Raw genomic sequence first — 22,997 nt, 5'->3', positions numbered from 1 at the left:
TTAGACCAAAATGAACCTGAGCTAACGGTTGGATTAGATGACATCTTGTGGTCACTTCTAGCTGTATGCTTGTATATTCTGAGAAGATTTCAACCTGTATGCGTCCCTCCTTATATAAAATTATTAACTTGTAAAAACTATTTTCATGCCCCCCACAATGACCAATGTGCATGTGAATGTCTTACAGTAACGGATTATGAAAGCCTATTTGGTTGGTAGCTTTGTTATTGGAAAATGTGTTTGGTTTGAACCTTCCTGAGAGAAATGAATCCAAATCATAGAAAAATCAGGGTTGGAAGGGACCTCAGGAGGTCATCTACTCAAACCCCCTGCTCAAAGCAGGACCATCCCCAACTAAATGATCCCAGCCAAATGGCTGAACAGCAGATCAGTATATCTGCAGTATACATACTGCATAAAAATTGCTATGTTCATACTGAGCTTCAAAGCCAAAATATACTCTTTATGTCATTAAACAGATGCAAATCCTATTAAAACTACACAGGACAGATTTTCTTTTGCCTAGCTTTACTGTAAACATTATCAGAACTTTATGCTTGGGGTTTTGGTTAATAAATGGTCTCCCAGAAGATGCAGCTTTAAAACCAGAAAATTATAAGTGTGAATATTTTTCCCTTAGTTCCTCTTATATTATCAAGAGCTGCAAAGTAAATGACTATCAGATTCCTGGGGCAAAAAAGTGACAAATTTACTTCACCAATTTGTACTGGATAATGAGGTTGTCATCACAAGTAAGTCTGGGTACAGAGTTAAAACCGTGATCTAGCTAAAATTACAGTTTAAAGAGCTCGCTGTAGCTTAGCTGATGTTGTGCATGCTCTTATTATCTGTGATGCTTAAAGTTACAATTAATCAGATAAATTTAAATTAAAATCAAATAAATAAGGTTCAGTGACTGTTGCAAAGTAGTATAGAGAAAAAGATATTCAGATTTAATGTGCTCAGTGGGTAGCTTATAAAAAAGCACAGAATTCTTTGGAAGATTCTACCATGTTTCCTTATAATGCCTGCAATAATGACTTTAGGTGATAGGGGGCGCACCTATCCATGCAATTAATGAGAAGTGATACTTCGAGCTGGAGTACAATGATACGGCCACAGCATCTACATGTGCACCCAGGACAGCCGTACTTTGGGTGCAGGTGGACCTTACTGATTTTCCACAAAGTAATCAATCAAATTAGGGCCTAGAGCAGGGGTGGGCAAAATACAGCCCGCGGTCTGGATGCAGCCCGCCAAATGACTGGATCCAGCCTGCAGCTGCCCCACAGTGCTCTACATGGGGACAAACCTCAGCAATTCCAACTGGGGCAGCCTGCGCCATGCTTCTGCCACCCTCTGGCAACTGCACAGCTTCTGGCAAGGCTGAGCCCAGTGTGGCTACAGCCGGCCACATGCTCAGCTACTCCCCTCACCTCCAACAGGAGCCGCTGGGATAAAGCTTCCCCCCACCCACATGCTCAGAGTGGAGCAACAGGGGCAAAAGTGGGAGTAGGGGCCACCTCTGGAAGCAAGGGAAGCACAGCAGCACCTGGCTGGCTGCAGCCACGTTGGGAACAGCCCCACTGGAAGCTGCACATTGGTCGAAGCCCAGGCCCTGGGCTGGCGGGGCCGTGCTGCTTCACAGGGGGTGGGGAAGAGGGAGCTTCATCCAGGCAGTTCCTGCCCAGAGCATGGCACTCCAGCTTCAGCTCCTGGCTGCTTTCCACCCACTCCACCTGCCCGAAGGTTTTAGATTCATAGATGTTAGGGTCGGAAGGGACCTCAATAGATCATCGAGTCCGACCCCCTGCTTAAGCAGGAAAGAGTGCTGGGTCTAGATGACCCCAGCTAGATACTCATCTAACCTCCTCTTGAAGACCCCCAGGGTAGGGGAGAGCACCACCTCCCTTGGGAGCCCATTCCAGAACTTGGCCACTCGAACTGTGAAGAAGTTCTTCCTAATGTCCAATCTAAATCTGCTCTCTGCTAGCTTGTGGCCATTATTTCTTGTAACCCCCGGGGGCGCCTTGGTGAATAAATACTAACCAGTTCCCTTCTGTGCCCCCGTGATGAGCTTATAGGCAGCTACAAGGTCGCCTCTCAACCTTCTCTTGCGGAGGCTGAAAAGATCCAGTTTCACTAGTCTCTCCTCGTATGGCTTGGTCTGCAGGCCCTTAACCATACGAGTGGCCCTTCTCTGGACCCTCTCCAGGTTATCTGCATCCTTCTTGAAGTGTGGCGCCCAGAATTGCACGCAGTACTCCAACTGCGGTCTGACCAGAGCCCGATAGAGGGGAAGTATCACCTCCTTGGACCTATTCGTCATGCATCTGCTGATGCACGATAAAGTGCCATTGGCTTTTTTGATGGTTTCGTCACACTGCCGACTCATGTTCATCTTGGAGTCCACTAGGACTCCAAGATCCCTTTCCACCTCTGTGCCACCCAGCAGGTCATTCCCTAGGCTGTAGGTGTGCTGGACATTTTTCCTCCCTAGGTGCAGCACTTTGCATTTCTCCTTATTGAACTGCATCCTGTTGTTTTCTGCCCACTTGTCCAACCTATCCAGGTCTGCCTGCAGCTGTTCCCTGCCATCCGGCATGTCCATTTCTCCCCATAGCTTTGTGTCATCTGCAAACTTGGACAGAGTACACTTCACTCCCTCGTCCAAGTCGCTGATGAAGACATTGAAGAGTATCGGTCCAAGGACCGAGCCCTGTGGCACCCCCACTGCCCACACCCTTCCAGGTCGAGACCGACCCATCCACCACGACTCTCTGGGTGCGACCCTCTAGCCAATTAGCCACCCATGGGACTGTGTAGTCATCCACGTCACAGCCTCTTAACTTGTTCACCAGTATGGGGTGGGATACCGTAACGAAGGCCTTCCTGAAGTCTAAGTATACAACATCCACCCCTCCTCCTGTGTCCAGGCGTTTCATAACCTGGTCATAGAAAGAGACTAGATTGGTCAGGCACGATCTGCCCGCCACAAACCCGTGCTGGTTTCCCCTCAGCATAATTTGTCCTGCTGGGCTCTCACAAATGTGAGCCTTGATAATTTTTTCAAAGACATTACCAAGGATGGAGGTGAGACTGACTGGCCTATAGTTGCCCGGGTCCTCCTTCCTCCCCTTTTTGAAAATGGGGACCACATTAGTCCTTTTCCAGTCCTCCGGGACTTGGCCCGTGAGCCACGAGCATTCGAATATTCCCACCAGCACCTCTGCAATGATGTTGGCCAGTGCCTTCAGCACCCTCGGATAGAGCTCATCCGGGCCTGCCGACTTAAAGGCATCCAGTTCTTCCAAGTGACTCTGCACCATCTCAGGATCTACGCATGGAAGTCTGGCGCCTTGCTGCTGTCTCTCTACAACCCCAGTGAGAGACTTGTCGTGTCCCTCACTTAGGAACACTGAGGCAAAGAACTCGTTGAGGAGTTCAGCCTTGTCCCCCCTGTCTGTCACCAGTTGTTTCTGCCCATTTAGCAGGGGTCCTATTCCTCCCTGGGCCTTCCTTTTACTCCCAATATATCTAAAAAAACAATTTCTTGTTGTCTTTTACTTGGGTTGCCATCCTCAGCTCCATGGTAGCTTTGGCCCGTCTAACTGCCTCCCTACAAGCACGAGCAGAGGAGGTATATTCGTTTTTAGTGATCTCACCTTGTTTCCACTTTTTATGTGCTCCCCTTTTGGCCCTTAGGCTTCCCTAGATTTCTCTGGTCAGCCATGGAAGCCTCCTGGCCCCTTTCCCTCTTTTGCCTCACTCGGGGATCGTCTTGCTTTGTGCCCGAAGGATCGTTTCCTTAAGGCACAGCCACCCTTCTTGGGCTCCCATCCCTTCAAAACTCCTGCTCTGCAGTGCGTCCTTGACTAATTGCCTGAGTTCATTGAGATCAGCTTTCCTAAAGTCTAGCACTTCCACCCTACTAGTTACCTTACCCACTCGACGTCTTATGTTGAATTCTATTATTAGGTGATCACTGTCCCCAAATGGCTACCGATCTGTAGGTCCCCTACCATGTCATCCCCTGTTGCCAGTACCAGATCCAGTATGGCATTCCTCCTAGTGGGACCATGTACCTCCTGTGTCAGGTGGAGGTCCTGTACACAGGTTAGAAACCTTCTTGAGCGGTGGGACTTTGCTATCTGTGACTCCCAGCAGATGTCCTGGTAGTTTAGTTCCCCCATGACTACCGCCTCTTTAGCTTTTATGGTCTCCGAGAGTTGCCTCAGGAGCCCCGCATCTATTTCTTCCCCTTGGTGTGGGGGGCTGTAGCAGACCCCTACCACCAAATCCCTTTCTCCTTGCCCCCCATGTAGCCTAACCCACAATCCTTCTACTTCCTCAACCTTGGATTCTGTCTTCTGTCTGATGAGGTGGCTGCTCATCATGCAGGCACACAGAGTGGGTGGAAGGCAGGCAAGAGCAAAAACCAGAACTCCATGCCCTGGGCAGGAGCCACTTAGCAGAAGTTTCCTGCCCACCTGAAATGGCACAGCAAGAGCAGCAGCCGCAGCTGGAGGGAAGACGAGCAGAAGAGCTCTGCTGACCCGGGGCCCGGCTGGCATGTATCTTCTGGTTGGGCTGCTCCCAATGCAGCTGCAGCTGGCCAGGTACTGCTGTGCTCCTCTCACCTCATGGTGACAATATGAGCATGGTTGGTTGCAGCCACACTGGGAACAGCCCCACCCACTGGGCAAGCTCTGCTGCATGTGCTCCCTGCCTCACCACCAAGGGGATCCCACCACCCCGCTTCGCACACATATCCCCTTCACACACCCCTGCCACTCCCCACTTCACATGGCAAGCTATGTAGGCAGTGGATCACACCTGTCCCACTCCTGAACACTGCTCCCCACCACACACAAAGCCCCATAGGGATTTTTGGTGAGTTGTTGAATGGGGCGGGGGAGGTGCTGACCTGGCCCGCAAGAACTCATCAAAACCCCTTATGTAGCTCTCGGGTCCAAATAATTGCCCATCCCTAGCCTGTAAATTTCAATGCAACATGACTGACATCACTTCAAAATCTGCTCCAACTCTATTTAAAAAATTTTTAGTAATATCTTAACAGTTTCCATATATGCGATTGAATACTTTTCTGGACCAAAATGGTATTTACACGTAGATCAACTGAGTGCATTTACTGTCTCATAGACACCCACAGAAGAACATCAATGGAAGGGGAACTGAAAGGCAAAATTATAAATTATAGAACTGAAGTCCATTTCTATGACTATAAAGGGGAAAAAGGATTTATGAATGGCTTCTCTTTGCTATTCATTTGATTTGGAAGTGGTGAGGTATTTAGAAAGCTCAGTGTCATGCAAAATAACAAACCTATTTAGTGAATCTGAACACAAAGTGTTGAAGTTTATTTCTAATGAGTGTTGACTGATCTTGGCAAATCAAGCAAATTAGAGGGCATGAAGCTGAGTACAACAAGTTATCCCTGAACAATGTGCCACAAAGAGATAAGAAGAATAAATTGTTTGATAACTTTTTTTTTTTAAACAAATAGTAAAGCTGTGTATGGATAAGATCACTATCTTAACATACTTCTACAATTATACTTGCATTAGAAATATCCTGCTAATTTATTTTTATTGTGAGTTTTAGTCCTTTGGAAACCTTTTTATTCATTTTAAAAAATGGAGACAGCCCAGCAGTGTGCTTTCTTTTCATCCATTCAAACACTTGTAGCACACTCTTCACCCTTGTATCTGTGAGCCTGATATCTGAATGTTGTCACACAGAGGATTAGTATTGAAAATCCTGAGGGACCTGGAGTGCTGCACAGCTAACAATGGATTTCATTTCCAGAGTCCTGTGTGGCAACTATGGAGAGGAGACACTGTGATTTAGAAGGCCTAGTTCTATTCCGACTTCTACTGCTGACCCTCTTCAAAAACGCAGGCAAGTTGTGTTCTCTTCACACCTCAATTGCTCTGTAAAATAAAGAGAACTACACATGCAAAATATCTTATGAGCTATGACTAAGAATACGCTCTGAAAACATTGTGAAATACCCTGAAAAATCCTCAATAGCTGCACTGTATGGCTCAATATGGAAATACATTCAACTTATTCTAAAAAAAGGAGTTGTAATGACACAAAGCTTGCCATATGAAGATAATGGAGAATTAAAGATGACTTTGATTTAACAACAAACATATTTAAACGCACACATTTGGACATTTACAAATCTTTTTATGAACTTAGTTAGGAAAAAGGGCAAAAGGAAGCAGCTTATTTTATTTATGTTTTTACAAATTTCATGGAAATTTACATGACTCAATCATAGATTGATGTACAGAAACAAAAAAAAATGTGAACATCTGTGTGCATACGTTTGCTCTTCTCTTGACCAGCTTCTCCCATTACAGAAAATAGGTCATTTTGCTAACCTAATGCCTTTTAGTGTTTCATATATCCCTTTCTTTATTTGATCATTATTATTATTCAACTTAATGCATCAAATATGTAGCTACATTTTTGCATATGGGAGGCCAAGGAAGATAAGAATGCCAATGGACCTTTTTTTTAATGAAAAAATATCAAACTTATCTGGGACTAATATTATCAAACTTACTGGGAGCATATTTTATATATATATATATATATAGAGAGAGAGAGAGAGAGAGAGAGCGAGCGCGCGCGCATTTATAAGAATACTGAATGTATGTATATAAAATAATACATACCTTACTTATTTAGATTTATTTTTTTGTAACCAGTCATAATTTGATAATTTGTTTTTACATCTGGCACTTTTTTTTCATTTGCATTTAGTAGAAAGTTTTATAGTAAAAAAAAGTTTTCAGATTTATACTCTCTATAGTTTCATTAGAATTTCAAACAAAAATGTTTCACACTGTGTGGCCAAGGATAAATCATATATCATGTGGCCAAATAAATCATACATATTGTAAAGCTTTTTCTGTATTAAACTAGGAACGAAGGCAAGTTATACTCTACAGAAACACTATAAAACATATGGCTTTCTTCCTCATTTGTAGGACTTGTTGACTCCAAGGAAATCAGGGCATGAATTTCTCTGCAAAAAAAATTGTTAGGTATTCCAAAAGTTCATTTTAATAATAGCATCATGGCTGTGACTAGTGTATTCCTTAGATAACTAATAACTACTACAAACAACAAAAGAAAAAAAAACCCACAAAAATCCATCCCTATACTCTGGTGTCATGGTAAATTAGTACTTTACACACAAGCTTGATCCAGCCTGGAAAAAATAGAAGCACTTGATATTTCTCCTAATTGAAACTAGTATATGGATAGACCTGTACAGATCTAACCTTTGTTCTCCTACAACAAAACTGCTCAATTACACAAGAAAAAATAAAGCACAATAAAAGTTATGGCATCTATTCACACCACAGGAATTCAATTTAATTATTCCCACTAGGAGATGTGAAGTATTTCCTAATGCAAATACTGGACTTTCTCAGAACATTATATCAAGGATCTGTACTGTATTTTTCCCCCATAGGGAGGAAGTGTAAAAAGTCTTACATTTTTCACTCAGATTAGGCCTAATGATTTTCTCAAGACTGCTATGCAACTGCTATAGAGAATCTCAAAGCTTTCAATAAAGTCCTGGAAGATTTTGTTATACGATAGCAGAACAAATGATCACAGAATATAGCAATTTCTGTAAGCATTAAGTACTAACCTCATTCCATAAATTCAGCGCAACAGTTTTTAAATGCTGATTTTGTTTATGGACTAAATATTAAAATGACTAAAACAGCTATTCCATCAACAGACGTGGGGACATCCCCATTTGCTTTGTGCTGTAGGACATCCTTTGTCCTACAGTTTACAAGACCTGGTGGTAAATTACTTTCTGCAGATCAGAATAAGGATGTTATTCTTCAAACCTAAATGAAGACTAATCTCCAAGCAGTGGCAGTAATTTTAATTAAAGATGGCAACAATGAGAGGTCCATTTGATCTAGTCAATAGCTCACAGAAACTGCATAGCACAGGATATAAACACAAGCAATAGGCTAACCTACTACAGTCTAAATCCAAACACTGTCTCTTTGTATCATTTCTAAATGGCACAGTTTCATCCTCATGCCATTTGCCCTGCCAGTATTCTCACCTTTCATCTTCTTTGTCAACTTTTCACACAATACACTATCTGTACAGATAGGCTAGGGAGAGGCATTACACAAACCAGTTCAAACCTGTAACAGAACAGAAGTTCCGAGCAAATAAACCAGTTTCAAAATGGCCAAAACCACTTTGAGATAGACCTGGATGAATGTAGTATCAAATTTAACTGATTTAGGTTAAACCAGTCTATCACACTTCTGTCCAAGATCCATTCCCAACTCAAGTTAACTCACAGTCCCCCCAGCATCCCAGGTTTGTACCTCCCACACAAACCCCACCCTCTCACCTCAGGGTAGACAGCTAGCCTTGGCCCACACTATCTGCTCCAGCCAAGCAAAGCTGCCTCTGCCCCTGTGCTGACCACACTGAGGGATGGGAGTGGGAAAATCCCCATCTGAACTGGCAACAGGGCTCAGGGGATCCTGCCCAGGGTGGGGTATCCAGGCTGGAGGAGCTACCCCCCATGTACCTGTGGAGGTAAGCTGGTGCCAGACTGTGCTGAGAGGTGGGACAGGGAAATTCCCACTCTAGCAGTAGTCTGAGAACACTGCTTGGAGTGGAACCCAATGCTACGGCACAGGGATCCACCCTTGGGGGCTGTTACCCAGCCCCAGGCTGGAGTGACTGTTCCCCTGCAGGGGTGGGACTAAGCCAGTGCTGGGCCATGCATAGGGGTAAGAGGAGGGGAAGTCCCCCTCTGCACTAGCAGCAGGGCTTAGGGGAGCCTGCCCATGGCACAGGAATCCCTCTGCTGAGATGTGGGGTTCCATCCATGTGGGCTGATGCCCAGCACTGGCTGGGCTGGAGGGACTGTTTCCCCTCCCACCCATATGCCTGAGGGTGCAGGGCTAAGCTGATGCAGGATGGTGGGAGGGGAAAATTCTCCCTCTGGCAGTGCTCATGGACCCTGCTATGGCAAGGGAACAACCACTAAGGCACAAGGATCCTCCTCACATTAGCAGATGCCTGGTACCCATTTGGCTGTGGCCTGGGGGGATTGTCCTTCCCCCCATGATGGGGGGATGAGAGCAGGGAGTTGGGGGAGTGTGTGCTGGACAGCCAATCATGGATGGGCCCGCTCAGCTGTACTCCAGTGCCCTACGCTATGGCTGGCAAGCTAGGAGTGCTCTAGTGCCCACGACCCCTGGTCTGGGCCACTGCAGGCATCTGGCTGTTTCCAGATTCAAAAATGCTTATTGGTGTACTTAATCATCAGTTCAATCTCCATAACTTAGAGAAACCTGTGGAAACTGAATCAATTCAGCTTTGAGTTTTTTGACTGTCCATGCTTAGCCATACAGTGAGCGAAACATTGGCTAGCTACCAAGCTTTGGAATTTGTGCTCTTCGGAGCCAGGACTATAGCTTCATGTCAGTCTGCTAAGTGCTACGCATCCATTGGAAAACGCCATAATCAAACAATAAGCATATAACAGCCAAAAGGAAAGAGGGCATACAAAGAACGTAACAGCTATCTGGATATCTTTCCCTGAACTGTTGCTCTTCTTTTGGGGTCCTAAAACCACAGCCTATGGGCAACATACCACCCCTGGTGGTTTCCATGCTTTGCGCAAGCTGCTTCCTAAAATAAACTGTGAAATGCACTGTAGAGGCAGGTACAAGTAGGGCTAATTAGCACTGCTGAGTGCCTGTGCCAATCAGTTCATAGCAGTGCAAACACTGCTACCTGCCTCTGGTTTAGGAGGCAAACTGCAACAGTTCAGTGTGCTTGAGGATACCAGTGTTGGCTATGACAAGTTTACCACATAGACCAGTGGTTCTCAACATTTTTTAGACCCCAGACACTAATCAGAAAATAGCTTTCCCTCATTTTTTGACTATGGAAAAATAATAGGGCAAGTTTTCTGGTGCAAAGATCTCCAAAAAACCACAACTGGTCAGAATGCTTTTGACACTATGGATTCCTATTTGAAACCTCTGGGTTTATCTCATGGATCATGTGGAAGGGCTTGCACACTGAACACTGCTAATATTATGCAGCACCCCACAACACCCTTAAAATGATCTTGTGGCACTGGTTGAGAATCATTTGTATACACATACCACAGATAATTAACTAGCTACTTTTCTTTAAAATATACCATGTCTAGTATGGGATGTAATGTTGCAGTTTATCACACAACTCAGCTGTTCTAGTGGATAGTGTGTGCATGTGTGGGGGGGTGTCTGTGCACACCACACTCATATTTTCTGTGTTTGCAATAAAAATAACAACAAGAAATCAAGACTCTGATCCTACAAATTCCTCCATGAGGGAGGTCCTATGCACCAACTGTATTCACTAGGCCTCAGTAGATACAAGAAAATGTATTTATCATCACAGAAGCTGTTTATATTCTGTGCATAGGAATAATCAGATATAGCCCACGATGGAAATACATGAAAAAGGCCAAAGGCCTGAAGACTTCTTCATTTCATGGATGGTAGGGGGGTGGGGGAAGGGGAGGGAGAGAAAAAAATAACATGCAATTTATTCGAGAATAAATGTTTCCGCTTAAGTGCTCACAATGAAACATCATCACATGTAGAATACTTGGAAACACAAAAGTGAAACTGATTAGAAACTACAATTATAAGAAGTAAGTCTATTTTCATTTTCCAAGCTGCCTGAAGTGTGAAAAATCAAACAAAGAAAAGACTAAAGTTAAATTTGATTCTTCTTTTAGTATTAATATTCTAAAGTGTAATTACACCTAAAAAATTACACTTAATATGAATTTTAACTTGATACTATCATTAAAAATAATACAAAGCTGGACAAATTAAATATATTCACCCATTTAATATGTACACACAGACACAAACACAACTTTACCATGCATACAAATCAAAATTGTTACCACATGCCAACTAAACTTTTACAGATGTTCAGGAATGGAATTCAAAAGTAACTGCATCATGTCTTCTTGGATCTGCTAGCAGCCAAATAGAAACACAGGCTTGCCAAAACATCAAGTGATGTGACCAGTTTGTTTTTTTTCAGATAAATGAGATATTCAGGACTTTTGTGTTTAGTTATTCTGTTACTATTACTTCATGTTCCATGTCTTGAACTTTATATAGAGAAAAAAATGTGACAGTCTGCAATTATCTTATGGTTATGCCTGATTTATTCTAACTAAATCATAACATGTTTCAAATAGAATCCCTTTTCTCCCTATTTTCCAATGCAATGTTTCAAGATCACAGGATACGGGCAAAATTTACATTAGAGAAAATGTGCGTAATACAGGTGTCCTGATAGTACACCCACATGTGCAGAACTTATAAATATACATGCACATTTTATCTATAATTTATATACACATGCACATATACATACTAATATCTGTAATATGAAGACACAGATATGAATACATATATATGAAAATGTGTGTTTACAAATAAGCACATATTATCTGGCCACAAATATACATTTTGAATTATTTTTCTGTGCTACACATCTATATTTTCTTTATTCATTTCTACTTGTAGCTCCAATAATATACAAGATACTGTATGAAGGTGGCATCATTCATATCCCAGTCTGGTCTTAATCATTTTGCTGCTCTTTTAGACTTTATACTTTTATCAGTATAAGTGATTGTAAAACAATCTATACCTGTAAACAGCAGAAGTTCAGCACCAAGTTAATCAGATGCTGTAAGTGCTGAACTTTGGTCTATACCTGTAATAGAAATTTGGCATACAAAACCAGTTCATACCCCTAACAGAACAGAAGTTGAGCACACACAGGGAATTTTTACGTGTGCTCTGGGATGTGGTGCCAGGTGCTTTAATTAGAGAGTCGTGCTAATTAAAAGCATCCATGAGTCATGTGCATCAACATTCGTGGGCAGAGAAAATGGCGGTGCTGCATTCTGAATGAAAGCTCATCAAATGTGTTTTATTTCAAAGCACCCCACTGCCATTTTTTCAGTATGGGGACGCACAGGGATGCTGATACATGTGATGCAGAAGGCTGCCATAGTGCATCAATTTCTGTGCTCCAACTGACTCAATTAATCAAGTCTCTCCGATGCACTGATTTCCAGCATGTTGGAGCAGGCTCCCCGCATGTCTATAGGAGCCCATACACTGGTTTAAAAATGGCAGAACCTGGTCTAGCTACACCTTCACTCACCCTCCCCCAACACAAACCAAAGGATGAATATGTGTTCTGTTCACTACCGATCTAAACTATGCTGCTTACTGAAAATGCACAACTTGGATCAATTCTGCTTCAGGTTTTTTTATGTCTGCACTTAGCCATAAAGTCTAATACACTGTAACTGCATATATTACATGCTTGGATACTGTAATAAAATATTCAGCTATATGATAAGTTTAATTTATCACACACTACTGCCTGCGTCACCTGTTTCCTGCTTCTGTACCCACTAATTCACCTCCCCTAAGGTCACATCTAATATTCAAAGCATTCGAACAGCTTGTCCCAGTGACTGCTTAAAAAAAATCTGCTAGGAAATATTCCTTCTCTCTCTTTATTATGGAATTTCCATCTACCCCTTATCCCCAAACATCCATTCACCACTCCAGATTACACTTCCCTAAGGCCTAGGATAGGCAATATTCAGTCCTGGAACAATGACAGGTTTAAAGTATAGTATTTCATAGCCCATCAGGCCTGAAACAAAGGCTGTCTAACATTAGTGAGCTATGAATTCTCTCTCCAGTCAGGGAGCACTTGCTTCTTTTCTGGGTTTCTCCCGATATATCAAACTTTTAAAAAATGTGACTGATATTTATATAAAAGCTATTTTAGACAAGTTTTTAAGGTTTCTAATATTTATTACTTATAATTTATTTATATTTCTTATTCCTTCAAATCCTACAGATGTGGAGCTAAGATTAGCAAAAGAGATATGAGAAACAATATCAAGACAAATGAGAAATGATTTAGAGTTTCCGTAAACTAGATTCCTCCCCCTCCACAAACATGCCCACAACCCTTCCCTAAGTTGTAGGGGTTGGAGCATGCAGGATGCAATGTAATGTTTAACTGGCTTTTGCTGGGAATGACCTACAAAAAACTCACTTGTGGCTTTATGTTTGAGTAATAAGGAAATGCCAAGCTCAAACCAATTAAAACCATTATGTATTTTCACTATCTCTAATCGTGGGGTGGAGAAACATTTTATGTAAATGTTCTATAAAAGAAACTTCATTTATCTGCAATATTAATTTAATAAAAATGAATGGCTGAATTTTTAAACCAAACAGAGATAATGAAGTAGGGGGAAAACTGATAGCATTTGGGAAGACAGTCTTAATATGTAAAACAACTACACTAGATTTACATAAACCAAGCATATTCAACATACTTAAGTAGGGGCTCATTTTGCAACGCTGAGCCAGTAACTCAAATATTTTTAATATCCTTATTTCACAGTGCAAGGACTACACATCTTGATTTAAAATATGCCTCATCTCTAGTGAAATCCTCTCCCCATTGAAGTAAATGGGAGCACTGCCACTGAAAAGGCTGGGTCAGGATGTCATACTCTACTTCTGATTGCATGCAAACAAGTTATAATAATACCATATTTTAACATGCTTCATCTGTATTTATACATCTGGATGCACTCCAAATTTACAACTCTGCCAATAAATATGAAAGCCGAGACAGCACTCCCAGTCAGTACCCAGAGGCATCTTTAAAGGCTCAGCAGTGTTCCACAACCACCACACCCTTCTATGATCCAGCATCTTGTAAAAGACACAGATAAGCTTTCCATTGTGGCCAGAAGGTTAACAAACTTGGGCTTTGAAAACAGCATAATAAAGGCAAAGGAAAACACCATGACCCATTCACATCTACCAGCAATCTGGAAACTGCAATATGGAATATTGTCTTATCTCATCTGGTACTGCAATTCCTCAGGTAGGCAGGACCCTAAGGGCTCCTATACACGTGAAGGGTGCCTGCTCCGATGTGTCGGAGCAGACTCGATTAATCTAATCTGCTGGAGCACAAAAATTAACATGCTCCAGCAGACTAGCGTCACATGTCAGTACCCCCTTGCTGAAAAATGGTGGAGGGGTGCTTTGAACTAAAGCTCAAACAAGCTTTAGTTCAAAGTGTCCTGCCACCATTTTTTCAGTGCAGGGATGCTGGTACACATGACAATAGGTGCTTTTAATTAGCATGGCTTGCTAATTAAAGTGTCCTCCCCGTGCCTCCCAGAGCACGGGGAGGACACTTTAATTAGGTTAAAATGCCCCAAGTAGACAGGTGTCTGAGGATCAGTCTCTCTACTGATAATACACTCAAGCAACTATTATAGCTACATGTATCTTGATATTAAGACAATTACATTCCAAGTTGGCTGAACATTCTCAGTCAGTTCAAGCTTCATCTCGGACACATTACTATAATCCAATGTGGAAGTTGCATAACCTGATGATGAAGTCCAAGAGAGAAATGGTTGCAATTTTGGTACTAATTGTATATTAAAAAAGGGCGTCTCCCTGGAACATAAAATGCAATTGGAGATTTAAAAAAATCATTAAATTGTGAACTATGTTAATGAAGGTGTGAACACTGCAATACGTGGAATATATTATCAGTCTTAACATGGGTGAACCCAGGAAGGGGACAGTGGGCAGCCGCACCCCTTCTTGGCAGTTGGCATATCCACAGCAAACTTTCTGAGCAAACTGGCTTGTCAGCATAGCTGTTGGTCAGAACTGCCACTTTAGTGAGGCTCTGGAAGCCAGGGGGTTCCACTCTCCCCCACTTTCCCTTTGCCACTGAATTTGGTGGCTGGCAGGAGGGTGTGGGGTGAACAGTGGCAGTGTTCTTGCCTTAGTTTCCAGAGCCACATCAAAGCAGCAGCTCTGGCCAGGATCTGCACTGAGCATGCTGGCAAACTTAGATTGCTCACTGTATATGAACTGTACAGCCAGAAATGGGAGGGAAGATATGGCGATCCCTGGTCTTTAATGCATTCATAAGTAAATGGGTAAAGGATGACTACCAGTTGTAGGAATCTTTCTTTACAGTGTTTTTTTAAGTCTAGCAGGAGTAACATGGTACTAAACAACAGAAGCAGATACTTCCTGCCATTCCTGGTTCACTAACAACTTTCTTCCCCAAACCCACTTGAACATCTGTATAAGGAAAGAGTCAGTGCACTCTCATTCAAGGCTTCCTCTCTGCCAGACACTGGAAATACCAAATAGCCAGGCTTTTGGGTACCAGAAAAAGGAGAAGAGTTGTATATCACCCATGCAAGGATGCATAGCAGCTCAAACTCTCAGCTGTCTCCTGTAGCTTTCTCACACTTAGAAATAAAAAGGGACATCAGTTTCAAAAACAACCTTCCCATGAAAATACTGTAAATAATACTCAGTAAAGATCTGGCATACCCTGCATCAGTTTGCTCTGGTTAATTCAACATCAGAAAGAAAAAAAAAAATCCCTCTAGTTTCTAGCTTTTTGGCTTTATTTTTTCCTCTCCCTGGAAGCCTCCCAGTTGATTGTGGTTCCCAGTCCTCTTCCTTGTGGACAGTTCAGACATCTCTGGGATAGCCTGCCTTCTCTAAATTTCTTTACTATGCTTCTTGGATTGATTTCTAAAAAACCTTAGTCATGAGTGTTCTGAGAGATTGTCCCATTTCATCATATTCTGTTATCAGGCCTATGGCATCAATGTAATGCTTCTCCAGCAATGAGTCAATCTGGGCTAGGGACAGACATTCAAAAAGTCTGAGCCTAAATTTATTCAATCTTTGCAGGTTAGTTTAACCTCACTAGGCTGAGCCAGCTTGCAAGTGCACAGACATTCCCTCTGGACTAAGAAAATGCAGGCACATGCCAGCAGTGGCTCAGGTTAGAAGTCATGCTAAAGCAGCCCTCCCTTCCCTTCCACGCTGCTGAGCTGAGGGGGGGGGGGAGGGAGGGGGAGGCAGGGCCAGGCCCTATCAGGATGCTTTGATTAGGGAGGGGTTTCCCCTCACCCCAAGCCCAGCAGGGAGTTTATAACAGTATTTATCAACCCATTTAGAAAACAAAAGCCTTTCTCATTAGTTTCTCTTCTTAAACAAAATTTTCCAAAGAACAAACAAAGGGAAATTATCAGCTGACCTGCTGATTGTTCCAAAGAGCCCTAAGCAGACACTGTCCTGTCTGCCTTACATAGACAACTCCAGGCATTAGCCAGCTTACCACATGCTGCCTATAATCCATTCTGTGGGAGAGGGGAGGGAGGAATCCCCATTGAGCAGGTAGTGGTGGAGTGGGGCAGGGGGAAACCAGGCAGACTGCTGTGCTTGCAGTCTGTCTGAACTCTAGCCAGGGAGCAGAGGGGAGGGGCCAGCCCAGCTGTCTGTAGCAGACAGCCCAGCCCAGGGCTGCAAAGCATCAGGGATGCTGGGGGACTCTGGTTTAAGTTAAATCAGGAAGAACCCTGGGACAGACATTGCATAAACCGGTTTGACTGAAATCAGTTACATCTGATATACTACATTCAACCTGGTTTATCTCAAACCAGTTTCAGCCATTTTCAGACTGGTTTACATGCACTGAACAGCTATTCTGTTACAGGTTTAAACCAATTTCTGATCACTTAAACCTGTTTATGTGTAATGCCTGTCCCTAACTCTGGTGTGCAAGCCTCAGCAAAGCAGTTTCCTTCACCTTCCCCTTGTCTGGGTAGCTGTACTCCATTCTAAGTCCTTTGTGGACTCCAGCTCTAAAGAGGTTTTGTAGGAACTTGCATCAGCTTGGTTCCTATTGTCTAGAGCACAAGATTCATCAGACACCCATCCAATAGCTGGAAGAAGACTCAGTAATAAGGATTGAGTTTGTTAATTTTTTCAGTAAGGCTTCTAAGCCAGGAGTATGTAACGTAGACAAGCCTGCCAGTGTAAGATATGGTTGTACTCTGGTATGCAAAATAGCACCACCATACTTAAAGGACCTGGACATAGTATATATTATGGGGCTACTACGATGAACTCCTTTTTTTTTTTCTTTACTCTCAACAGTTAAAACACTCCTGTTAACATGTCTATTGAAGAGTGGGCTAGATCCTACTCTGACCCACCTGGATCCCAAAAGGGTCCAAAATAAATTCTCATTTTGCCTATTTTCCTTTCAGTTATACCCATCAACTATACAGAGGAAGTGTAATTAAGGGCAGAATTCAGTTTGCTGAACATTAGGAATTGATGAGGATGCAAGAGCCAGAGGAAAATTATACAGTCAGGAAAAAGGACACTTTTCACTGATGTGTATGAACTTACTGAAAGGCAAACGTATTTGACCTATAAACATTAACACACATAAATACTGCAATGCTTATTTTATAGACTCACTTCTCAGAGCAGAATAACACTTTAAATGCAGGACTTCTTTCTACTTAAAGCAACAGGTACTCCAATTTCCTTTAAAAGAAGAAAAAAAAAAAAAAGACCAGAAAGATCTGGTAGTACCTCTGTTGACTAGTAGGCATTTAGGTTGTGTTTACTTACAAAGCTTTTTGCCTTCAGCTTTTTAGTTTGTAATTCCTGAAGGCCTAATTTAACAAGGAACTCAAGCATGTGTTTCAGAATATGGTTATATTAACAAGACAGCATAAGGTATGTAGGACATGAACACCTGGCATATTGGCTACCCCACAGTAAATACCTAGGCACATTTTCTTTAGTGCAACATGGCTTGTCATTCAGCCAAAGTGGGGTAAGCTAACTCATTACAGAGTAAGAACAATTATTGAGATGTGGCTAACATAAGTTCACAGTCAAGCTTACCTTCTAGTAACTTTTGCAAATACCTATGCTTTAATATAATTTATATACAATATTTGTGAATATCCCACTGATCTTAATATTAGACGTGCTTGAGTAGCCTTCTGATTTTGGGTTAAATATCCATTTGGCAATGCATTTGTATTTATATATTAAACTCTGGTTGAGATTTCCAATAAAAAATAAATTTTCAATTGACGAATCATTTCTATAATCTTCAAATACGTTGCACTATTAAAAGATATTTACTGCCTTATGAGGAGAAACGCAAATCTAGAATGGAATTTCTGAATATATAATACTGAAGTTCACAAATTATCAGGCATTTTGTAGGTCACTATTTTGTAATATACTTGTAAAGGTAAACTGGTAAGAGTGACCCGTATTGTCACAGTCACTAGGAATATGAAGGCTGCATTCTACTGAAATATCACAACTAAGATTTGATGAACAAAAACTGTGCTGGACAACCAGTGTGAAATTATGAGTAAAACTATTTTAACCTTTTTTAAGGCACTAAAACAGCAGCCAAAAATTAAACCTTAGGTTGATAATATTTGTGTATCTGGGATCTGGAATAAAATACTGGCCATCTCCTTTCAAGGCTATCATTTTTTCCAGAAATATCATTTCTAAATCAGGATCATGTGAAAGTTAAAATGTATTACCACCACCAGAACAGAATGTGCAGACTTCAGAACAACTAAGAGTTAATAGCTCACCAAGACATATTTCCAGTGGAAGGGCCAAGTAACATAAATTTTAACAGTACCCTTGCTGACCAGTTTACAAGGAAGCAGAGCCAGAGCTGACATTTGGAGAGGATGGAACTGGAACTACCTTATTACTACTTTTTGTTGCACCACTGATTTTCCAGTCATGTGGCACAACAGTGGTAAGGATGTCTATTTGCTCAGCATTTGTGCAGCCTTAAAAAATTAAGGCAGAACAAATGAGAAGTCTGATGACGTTTGTTTCCACCGCAAGATACAATGGAATCCATATATGGTTAAACACACGTAGCCTTTGAAACAATATTTCTGGCTCAGGCCAGCACTATATGTCCTAGTTTCTTCCTCACTATGGTATGTTCATCCTCAAAATATTAACGAACAAAAAAAAAATTAAGGAAAATCTAATTGGTCAATGGAGCTTCCAGTCAGAAACAATCTTGCACACCATAACCTCTCAAAATATTTGTAGCCTTGTCAATAGCTTTCCTTTAAAAAAATATATTGCTGGATCCAAACTTTAATTTTAAACAGTTCATTTGGCAGGCGAATGTTATTTTCTCCTCAAGGAAACATTAATTGTGCCAGCATTTTTTTTATTTTTTTTTTTTTACTGATCTCAGTAACTCAAAGTCAAATTTTAAAAAAGATGGTTAAAAACACTGTAAAACTTACCATTCACACAGTGATATCACACCAGCAAGGTAAAGAGTCATCATGCCACAACTATAAACCACTAAATTTCTTTACTGTATATTAGTGAATAAAATGGGATACCCATATGTTGTAGAAGTATAATTGGATGAGGGGATTGATTTGACTTGTTTCCAATAATGTGGTTTTCTTAGTCACATAAATCAGCGCTCATCGTTCTAATCACATAGTAGGTGCTAAATAAGAGAATGTGTGTTTTAGGACTGGTATTTTAAAACCATTAAACCCAGTTAAGGTCAACATTTTCTTCTAGAGAAGCCAAAACGTGAAGTATAGTATTAGCGTTTCCACATTGCTTAAACACAAAGAAAAAATCTGGAGTAGTCAGCTGGGTCTGGTGGAGAAATCATTCTTTACAATGTCCTGGAAACGTAACCTTATTCTATAACTAGCTTCATAATTCAGCACTTATGCTACACGTAATGGTCCCAGGTCTATGTGGGACAAAAGGGAATTCGGATCCAAAAACTAATACATATGGTTTTAATTGCCTTTTGCAGTGAAGTCAGGGTCCAATGTAAAAAAAAAATATTTCTAACGCCAGCTTGAAAACTAGGTTTTCATGTGAAAATTCCCAATAAAAAAGCAGCAGCAGATGTGGCTGTGTCTATTAATTTGCCTAGGACACTTTTTTCAATCTGCGCATTCCAACCAAGTGCCACCTACCTCTCCCAAACCAATGTTGTTTTCCTTTGGGACAGTGGAGAGGCTTTCCTCACACAATGTGCTGCCACAAAATGAATCTGCAGTACAGACTTTAATTCCTGATACTCTTTTTTTCTGCTTAAACTTTTCTTCAAGGATGGATTTTGTATTAAATGTCATTTTCATACAGGCAAAAGAAACAGGATATCAAGGCAATTGAACAGCAACCTAGTTAGCTGTTCTAATCCTAATCAAAGGAAGAGAATGCAGCCATTGAGCTTCTATGTAATAAAAACAAGACTTTTCTAAATTGATTCTTGTATATTGGCTACAGTACTGCACACTCTGTTGCACAGTAATCCTTAAGCTAAGGAAATTGCATCCAATAATATGGTACCATTTTAATGTCTTCAAGATGATTCCTACCCCTTCCCTTCAAGAAATTAATTTAAGAATTTCCATAGGTGAATAGTATTGGTTGTAACCTAGATTTCCAATTATCTGCAAAATATAAACCTGCTTCATTCTCTGAAAGCATCATTCCCACAAGGTGGGAGGAGAAAGGAGGCAAAATCTTCCATAGTGTAATCCAGTTACTCTAAACAAATTAGCAGGTCCATGATCTATTTACCACAATTGCTGCCTCTTTATGTAACATCAAAGATAAGGATTAGATACAATGGAATCCAGATATGATTAAATGTGGGTAGCATCTGAAACACTATATCTGTCCTACAGTTTCATCAACACTAAGATATGTTTGCTGCAACCACATAAAAGGGAATAACCACATGAAAAAGAAATAAGGAAAGGGGAAAAAGGTTCCTCATAACTCCATCCTAGTTAGGTGATTTTAATATAACTCCTCTAAGTACCATGTGGTTGAATAAAGTAGGAGTTGATGCAGTTTGACTTCCACAAGGTTTGGCTTCAACAATCTATCAACAGACACATCAACACCTTTTTGATTTATAAACATCATCACTCTAATGATGGACTTTTCCAGATCTATGACAATGAATTTCTGCACGTTCTGTATGTCACTTAAACTGACAGATTAGATGCAATCCAAGTAGCAGTAAAAGAAAAATGGTTAAGTTCTGCTATCCAGTTTGGAATGCTAAAAAACAAGAAAAGTAAGCCCTAGGAACAGTAAAATCCGTTACAAGGCCTTGCAAATATTAGGAAGCACTACTGGAACAGCAGTACTTACCCAAAACCAAGACAACTCTGAATTTAAGATGGTCCTGCAATAATTAGATTCTAGGCATAGAAAATAATTTTCCTTTTCTAGAATCCAAATATTGTAGGGTGGCCTTAAATTTGTCCCATCCCCCTGTCCACCCCCCAAATGGCTAGTGGGGAAAGCAGCAGGAGCAGGAGGAGTGGAAACAAGTGGAAGGCAATGCAAATGGCTTGACCTCCCACTCCATGTCCTATGCTGCCTACCCCTCCCCACCATTTGTCCCCGCAACCTGCTCCCCTCTGCCTTACCCATGCCACAGCACCTGCCCCCAGGCCAGTCTGCCTGCCCCCCCTCCACCAACGCTCTCTGCAGCCTCTTCCCTCCCTGCAGCCCCTCCACAGCCTGTACTCCCCTGGCACTAGTCGCTCCCCTACCCACCCCACTGCAGCCTCTTCTGCTCTACCTCCTCCCTGCAGTACCAGTGATAACAGCAGCTTCTCTGGTGTTCTGGGCTGAAGCTGCTGCTGTTGCAACCATTTGCATATGACCCTCCCTGCCACACCAGAGCTATCATGTGGTTGGTGCCCCAGACTGGAGCTACAACTGACAATAAGCTGTGAGGGGCAGGCAGGGAAGCAGAGGCTGCGGGGAACATAGTATAGGGAAAGAAAGCAAAGGGGAATTCAGTAAAATTTAGACAAGTTGGATGAGCAGAAACAGTATGATGTGCCATAATGAGTGCCATATCACCTCCTAACAAGTCAGTCATTTACACCTCCCCCCAAAAAAAATTTCTTTCAGCTTCTTATAATATTATTTTTATGATAATTAGATTTCAACTGAATAGTGTTATCAGTAAGAGTCTAAACACTGAGAACATACATAACCTGGGGGGCTTCAAGACCAGAGTTGGTGCTGACAGTGAATCCCGGCCTAGGCTTCCATAACATGGTAAGCATGAATGATAATGGAAAACAGCTGTTGGATTTCTGCTCCCATAATAACTTGTGCATCAGCAACTCATTATTTCAAATGAAACTGTACCATAAGGCATCATGGAGACACCCAAGATCTGTTCACTGGTACTAGCTGGATCTCATCATTGCTAGATGGTCCAATCTCAGCAATGTCCTCCTTACTTATAGCTATCATAGTGCCAATTGTGACACTGGTCACTTGCTTGTGGTTAGTAACAATGAAACTGAAACCAAAGAAAATCTTCTGCTCCAAATAGTGTTCGTCACACATTAACATTGCCAAAACATCATGAGATCATCAGAAAACTTTGCAGTTTATGGAGGCTCTGGAGAAGCATCAATTCTATTCTCAGTCAGTGTCGACTGCGATGGCTTGGTCACACGCGGAGAATGGCTGATAGCTGCGTACCTGAGAATCTCTTGTACAGAGAACTATTTATAGGAAGAAGACCACATGGGCGTCTTTATCTCCATTTCAAAGACGTTTGCAAGAGCGATATGAAAACAACGAACATTGAGATCAATGACTGGGAGAAGACTGCTGAAAATCAACGCACTTCAAAACAGTCTGTTAAGCATGGAATGAAGATTTCTGCAGAAAGAAGAGCCCAACATATAGAGGAAAGAAGAAGCCTGAGAAAGAACCCTGCACTGCATTAAGAACTGGCTTAACTTACAATGTGATAAGTGTGGAACAGACTGTCACTCAAGAACTGGGCTCTACAGCAACACTTGCAGATGTTTAACAAGTTAATGCCTCACTTTGCGCAAAAATATTGTCTCGCGAGACAGACAGATGTCTACTGCCAGCTACTTATAATAC

At 41.8% G+C, this 22,997-nt stretch overlaps 1 protein-coding gene across 6 annotated transcripts in view; it reads right to left on the bottom strand.

Annotated features, from left to right (window-relative positions):
• Nucleotides 1-22,997, bottom strand: part of ROBO1 (roundabout guidance receptor 1) — a 1,177,688-nt gene that overhangs the window by 197,032 nt on the left and 957,659 nt on the right. The gene's annotated exons all lie outside the window — the stretch shown is intronic.

The sequence above is a fragment of the Alligator mississippiensis genome, chromosome 1 (genome assembly GCF_030867095.1).
Source record: "Alligator mississippiensis isolate rAllMis1 chromosome 1, rAllMis1, whole genome shotgun sequence".
NCBI classification, from domain to species: Eukaryota; Metazoa; Chordata; order Crocodylia; family Alligatoridae; genus Alligator; species Alligator mississippiensis.
The sequence above is the reverse complement of the archived record's forward strand: the minus strand, read 5'-3'. Positions and strand labels throughout refer to the sequence as shown.